At 34.9% G+C, this 7,500-nt stretch overlaps 1 protein-coding gene across 5 annotated transcripts in view; it reads left to right on the forward strand.

Annotated features, from left to right (window-relative positions):
• The window catches only part of LOC136846698 (potassium voltage-gated channel protein Shaw-like), a 152,467-nt gene that overhangs the window by 60,103 nt on the left and 84,864 nt on the right, over nucleotides 1-7,500 (forward strand). The gene's annotated exons all lie outside the window — the stretch shown is intronic.

Genomic DNA, 7,500 nt, shown 5'->3' on the forward strand with positions numbered 1-7,500 from the left:
TTGCAAAAACTAAATAAAGGAAAGAAATAAAGAGGAAAATACCTTCACTATCGTAAAAACTAAACGAAGGAAAGAAACAAGGAAATAAAGAGATGCACCGGTGTCCGACAGAACGTCATTGTCCAGAGGGACGAAGGAGAAATGAGCCACGTTGATCGGTTCATCCTTTGGGTAATTACGGCTCTGTTTGCATCTGTCTCTCCTTCTCATCCTCACTGAGGACCTTCTCAGTGACAGCTCTTCTCCCGTGGGAGGATGCGGAGACCAGATGTGCGTGTTTTGTGGGAGTTTTGTGGGTCGTTTAAAAGGAACTCTTACTTCACATATACTTCACATACTTCGTAAGCGTATTGCGCGACGAGTGAGCTGGTTATATTTACTTACATATTTAAATCTAAAAGGCTATATGGATTGGATATAAAATTTAGGTCAAAGGTCAAGCGTTGGGACCTATGAGGTTATTCAGCGCTGGAAGGGAAATTAAGAGTTAAAAGGTTTGAAAGGTATAACAGGAGGAAAACTTCGCAGCTGCACCATGAAATGATTGTTAGAAGAGGGAGGAAAGTAAGATGGATGAGAAAGAATATGACAGGAGGTGCAGTAAAAGGAACGAAAGGAGTTGCAGCTAGGGGCCGAAGGGGCGCTGCAAAGACCCGTAAGCAATGCCGACAGTACACCACGTACACTGACGGCACTTCCTCCCTACAGGGAGAAGGCTGAATGCTCCAGTGGTCAAAGAACTGTTAAATTTCAGGATAATTCTAGAACGAGTCTTACTTGTGGTCAACTCACAAAAGCCGGAATTTATCTTCTTCAGATGAAACCGCGTATTTTCATGAACCATTCGGAATCCTTATCAGGATTTCATCATTTCATCTTACAAAAACAACAAAAGACCTACGCTGTACCTCGTTTTTTAATCTGTAAAATAATCCTGAGGCGTTAATTTTATTACTGAAGTGATGGAATTGGAATTTCTTAATAATTCTACTGCGAACTTGAAAGTTCACATTTGTTTCTGTATCTGTGGGTTAGCACTGTTATTCGTGACTATGATTTATGTCTGGTTGGGCAGCAAAAGAGATTAAAAGGTGCTAGATTTCATTAGAAAGCCTTTTCACATAGAATCCCTTGATAAATGGCCACTACCTCTCCTGGAATGTAATGTTTTAAATACTCTTAAATAAAAAAGTAAATAAGTGAAAAATGAGCCGAAGTTTCTTCGGCGCAATCGAGTTTTCTCTACAGCGTATAATGCTGTATGAAACTTTCAGCCACGGCCAATGAAACTCTTAGGCGCGGCCCATAAAACTTTCAGCCACGGCCCGGTGGTGGCCTCTGTTGTTACCTATAGCTGTGCCAGATGTACGATTATGGCTAACTTTAACCTTAAATAAAATAAAAACTACTGAGGCTAGAGGGCTGCATTTTCGTATGGTTGATGATTGGAGGGTGGATGATCAACATACCAATTCGCAGCCATATAGCCTCAGTAGTTTTTAAGATCTGAGGGCGGACAGAAAAAGTGCGGACGAAGAGACAAAGCCACATCAATAGTTTTCTTTTACAGAAAACTAAAATAAAGAGAGTTTGAATGCCACGTATACTGATAGATGATAAGGTTTGAACCACTATTAATCAGAAATAACATATGAGAGAGAGAGAGAGAGAGAGAGAGAGAGAGAGAGAGAGAGAGAGAAGTTTCGTCTTGGGAAGGTTTGAAAGAACCATAATTTTACGATTCACAACAGCAGTGGAAGAAAAAAAGTGGGGAGGGGGAGGGGATAGGGAGGAGGTAGGGGAGGAGGAGACATAGGGAGTGGGGGGTGACAAGGGCTGGGCACTTGCTTGGAAACTCAGGCAAAAGGAAGACAAGATAGCATTATCAGTTACTATGGCAACCTATCCCCCAGCCAGGTAGCTTGCCTTCTCTCTCTCTCTCTCTTCTCTCTCTCTCTCTCTCTCTCTCTCTCTCTCTCTCTCTCTCTTGTATTGTGAACATTTTCCTTTATCCCAAAACCTTTATTATTATATAAGTTCATATGACTCATTATGCAAAACATACTCTCTTCATTAATGCAATGTTGCAGGAGAGCTTATTGTTGTATTCAGTGTTCTAGGTATCGAATTTAACTGATGTAGAAAATAGCTCACTTCTTTACTCTTCTGTAGGCATTATAATTCCATCAAGAGGTTTTAATCAGTCTAACACCTTATTTCGGTTTCAAAATATAGATACCGTCCATTATCAATAAAATAAGAAAGGATCTTTTCAATTATATCTGCTACATTTCTTATATATATATAGTCCATTATTTTTTAATATTTACCATACCAGATTACGGACGATTACATATTACCTTTATTATTATTATTATTATTATTATTATTATTATTATTATTATTATTATTATTATTATTATTATTATTATTATTATTCATCGTCTTTTTTCCAATCAAGACGAAGAATTTCCTTCGGTTTAGTGACATTTGGTTACATCAATTATTTTTTTAATTGTGAAATAATTTTCTAATTATGTAAAAACTCAACATTTGCCTATGACATGTAACTCTCAATTTTAATTCAGCATTCAAAGACTATTTTAGCTTTATCTTCCTGAATTTGATTTCATACTGAAGTATTCTAAAACCAATGAAAATTCAAATAAGATAACTTGCACTTACACTTTATCACAATGTATCAATGACTAAAAATTACTTATAAATCAATGTCACAAATATTGACAAAATGGTGATCAAATATGTTTCTTTTATCTATAATATTATCGACAAAAGAAAATTATATGTGCTGTCTCCAGATTGTTTACTTATAACCTTCATAGTTTGTCAGAGCAATTCGTGATGCAAAAATTGCTGTCGAAAAATAAAAGCTTTTTATATGAGCCTATCTGCATGTAATTACAAAGAATAGTGTACCACATTAGTCCTTTCTTCGAGCATTATACAGAAAGTTGCTTAACTACTTAACATGATATATATATGTATATATATATATATATATATATATATATATATATATATATATATATATATATATATATATATATATATATATATATATATATATATATATATATATATATATATATATATATATATATAAACATTTTGCGTACCGTTCTGAAAATATGATGCAACTTATAGAATTTCTTTCCTCTAACATTTTACTGGGAATATGCGTTTCAAAAGACATTGTTTTTGTTTTGCAAAAAAACTTCAGACATATTGTTCTTGCTCCACGAAAATACCTCGCAAATATTGTAGCAAACAAAAGGATTTTCGGCCAGTCAAGCTTTTTTTTTTTTTGCATTTCTTTCCCATAAATCAGAAATCTGTCATCGAACCTATTAGGACTCTCAGGCGATGGAAGAACGAACAAAAATCTTAACAAAATACTTTTCAATAAATATGCGGGTTTATTATAAAGGAATATATAGATTTTACAATATAATCTAAATATGTGATGCTACCTATAGTTCTATCATCTGCATCAAGAGATTCTCACGACTTTCACATTTCAACGCTTCGATGTTTGATTAAGTAAATATCATTACCTGAATTATCATGTTTGTCATAAATTTGATTTCATGTCTGTGTTTACCCATACGAAAAGAAGGCACACTCTCTCTCTCTCTCTCTCTCTCTCTCTCTCTCTCTCTCTCTCTCTCTCTCTCTCTCTCTCTCTCTCTCTCTAAGTTGTAGGTCTGACAACACCAAATTTCTCTACACAGTTTTAGTCAAAGACTGCTATTCCATAATTGACAAAATACTGTCACTTCTCTCTCTCTCTCTCTCTCTCTCTCTCTCAGTTGTAGGTCTGATCTCAAATTTCTCTACAGTTTTAGTCAAGACTGCTTTCCATAATTGACAAAATGCTGTCTCTCTTCTCTCTCTCTCTCTCTCTCTCTCTAAGTTTGAGTCACAACACAAATTTCTCTACACAGTTTTAGTCAAAACTGCTATTCCATAATTGACAAAATGCTGTCACGCATCTCTCTCTCTCTCTCTCTCTCTCTCTCTCTCTCTCTCTCTCTCTCTCTCTCTCTAAGTTGTAGGTCTGACAACACCAAATTTCTCTACACAGTTTTAGTCAAAGACTGCCATTCCATAATTGACAAAATACTGTCACGCTTCTCTCTCTCTCTCTCTCTCTCTCTCTCTCTCTCTCTCTCTCTCTCTCTTTCTCGCCTCGTAATTATTATCATTATATACCTAAGTAAGAGTCTCTAGAGTCTCTCTCTCTCTCTCTCTCTCTCTCTCTTTCTCTTACTGTGATCCAAACCACATGCTGATACTGGATTCTGATTAACGCCAGTTGCCTGAAGTGAATAAAAAAACGCAAACACTAAGTTCGTGCCACGCATAATATATTATGTAAGTCAATTCATTTTTAGCTACTGTACTGCAGGGAAACCAAATTCTATCTAACATTCCAAACTACCCCACAGAACGATCGAATTACGAGCGGTCCTTCTTGCGTTAAGTCTGTTGTACGGGTAAATAACACGCTCTCTCGTTCCTTCACTACTGTTGGCAGCGTGAGAGCATATCCCATTCCGCCCTGTATGTGAGGAGCATAAATACGGGTTAGCTTTCCCGCAGCCGATAACAGCAGCCGATAACAGCAGTCGGTACACTGCCGGTATAACAGAAGCTGTTGCATTGTAAGAACTGAATTGAATGGAATATAGAATTTAGGCCAAAGGCCAAGCACTGGGGTATATGAGGTCATTCAGCGCTGAAAGGGAAACTGACAGGAAAAGGGTTGAAAGGTGTAACAGGAGGAAAGCCTCGCAGTTTCACTATGAAACAATCGTTAGAGAGGGTGGAAAGTAAGATGAAGAAAGAGAATATAAAAGGAGGTACAGTAAAAGAAATAAAAGGGGTTGCAGTTAGGGGCCTAAGGGACCCTGCAAAGAACCTTAAGTAATGCCTACAGTGCACCGCATGAGGGGCACTGAAGGCACTACCCTCCTACGGGGATTGCATTATAAGGGGCAGTATATAGTACATAACTTTTTAGACTTTAATGACATGGCATTACAGAACCGTAAGTTACTGAGCTATGGGCGAAGGAATCAGCTGATTGTAAGAATATTTATGAAGAAATACAAAATGGCACTGTATGTGCATGTGTGCGTATGTAAACAAACACACGCATATATATATATATATATATATATATCTATATATATATATATATATATATATATATATATATATATATATATATATATATATATATATATATATATATATATATATATATATATAGCCTCATATATATATATATATATATATATATAACTAGCCCATTGCCGGACACAGCTCGTACCAATGCACCTTTTTCTTAATCATTTTACATTTTTTAATATATATATATATATATATATATATATATATATATATATATATATATATATATATATACATATATATATATATATATATATATATATATATATATATATTACATTTCCCATTTACATTAAACTATTGAAACAGTATTTCACTGACTTTAATGAAACAGCCTCGTTCAATTCTCACCAGCACAGAGAGAGAGAGAGAGAGAGAGAGAGAGAGAGAGAGAGAGAGAGAGAGAGAGAGAGATTTGACTAATACAGAAAGATCACTTTGATTCAGTGGGATTAAAAAGGGATTTGCACATGGGAGGGCTGACGCCATAAAAGACAGGAATACTGACTGCCCTGGAGTCACAAATGGCGAGGGCTTTGGGGCGGAACAGATCATGCCCAGGAAATCGGGGATGTAATATTAGAACACTCACTTGCTAGGATGCCGGGTTACAAAGTCAAACGATTGATATTCAAAAATAAAAAAAGGATAAAGAATTTTTTTTGACGGATCACACGATGCGACCTCGCCCAGACAATCGGAACATAACAGATTCCTGATTAATCTTATGGATGTTGACGTTGCGTGAAATTTTAATAGTCTTAATGATTTAACATCCGCTGGTAGGATGTTTTTGAGCGAGAATGCGAGATTGAGTCTGAAATAGAACACACGACGCCACACCACACAAGCACAACGTTTTTATATAGATATATATATATATATATATATATATATATATATATATATATATATATATATATATATATATATATATATATTTATATTATATGTGTATACACACACACACACATATATATATATATATATATATATATATATATATGCATATATATATATATATATATATATATATATATATATATATATATATATGTAATATACATATATATATATATATATATATATATATAATACATATATATACAAATATATACGTATATATAAATATATACAGTATATATACATGATATACATGTGTATATATACATATATACCTATACATAAAAATAATGTATATATATATATATATATATATATATATATATATATGTGTGTGTGCGTATATGTGTCTCTGTGTGTGTATGTGATAATACGTGTGCATGTTATTATCTACGGCCGTATGTCTAAACACAATTATCAAGGCACAGACGCTATCACATTTTATACATTACAGAGGCGTTTTTTAAAGATCCATCAGAAAGTATTTGATAGGGTTTTTAAATTATGATTCTGTTTTATAATCGGTTGCACCTAATATCAGATTACAGTGCCCAATTATTTTTCACTGTTTTCTTTAGACAAATGTAACTTATTTTAGCTCATATACGTAGGGACAAGTCCTAGTCTTGCTTTCTCGTTAATAATTAAACATATGTTCAGATTTTATTTTTCCTCGGCAACCTCCTAACTGCATAGGCATTGCATTATACTATAAGAATACCAGGTTGATGTTTGGTTTAAAATGTTTCATGAAAACAAAATCACCCGCAAGCACTGAATATTATATTCCTCATAAACTAGTTTACATAATTTCCCATTTATCCAAATTCTGTCACTCGTTTTTAGGTTTCTGTAAAAGAAAACTGTTGGGCCGGCTTTGTCTGTCCGTCCGCACTTTATTCTGTCCGCACTTTTTTCTGTCCGCCCTCAGATCTTAAAAACTACTGAGGCTAGAGGGCTGCAAATTGGTATGTTGATCATCCACCCTCCAATCATCAAACACACGAAACTGCAGCCCTCTGGCCTCAGCAGTTTTTATTTGATCCAAGGTTAAAGTTAGCCATAATCGTGCGTCTGGCAACGCTTTAGGACAGGCCACTACCGGGCCGTAGCTGAAAGTTTCATGGGCCGCGGCTCATACAGCATTATACGCTTTACAGAAAACTCGATTGGTCCGAAGAAACTTCGGCGCATTTCTTACTTGTTCTTTTGCATTTCTGGACGTTTTCAGTCAATCACATCCTCTTTATAGATTGGATAACCTAACCGGGAGATTATCCAACAAGAATCCACATTCGTGTGAACACTGCTTAAAGGGAAAAGAACCTTTATCAGAAATATTAAGAGACGTGAAATGTGAAGGATCTTTCAGCTTTAAAA

The sequence above is a fragment of the Macrobrachium rosenbergii genome, chromosome 2 (assembly GCF_040412425.1).
Source record: "Macrobrachium rosenbergii isolate ZJJX-2024 chromosome 2, ASM4041242v1, whole genome shotgun sequence".
Lineage (NCBI taxonomy): Eukaryota > Metazoa > Arthropoda > Malacostraca > Decapoda > Palaemonidae > Macrobrachium > Macrobrachium rosenbergii.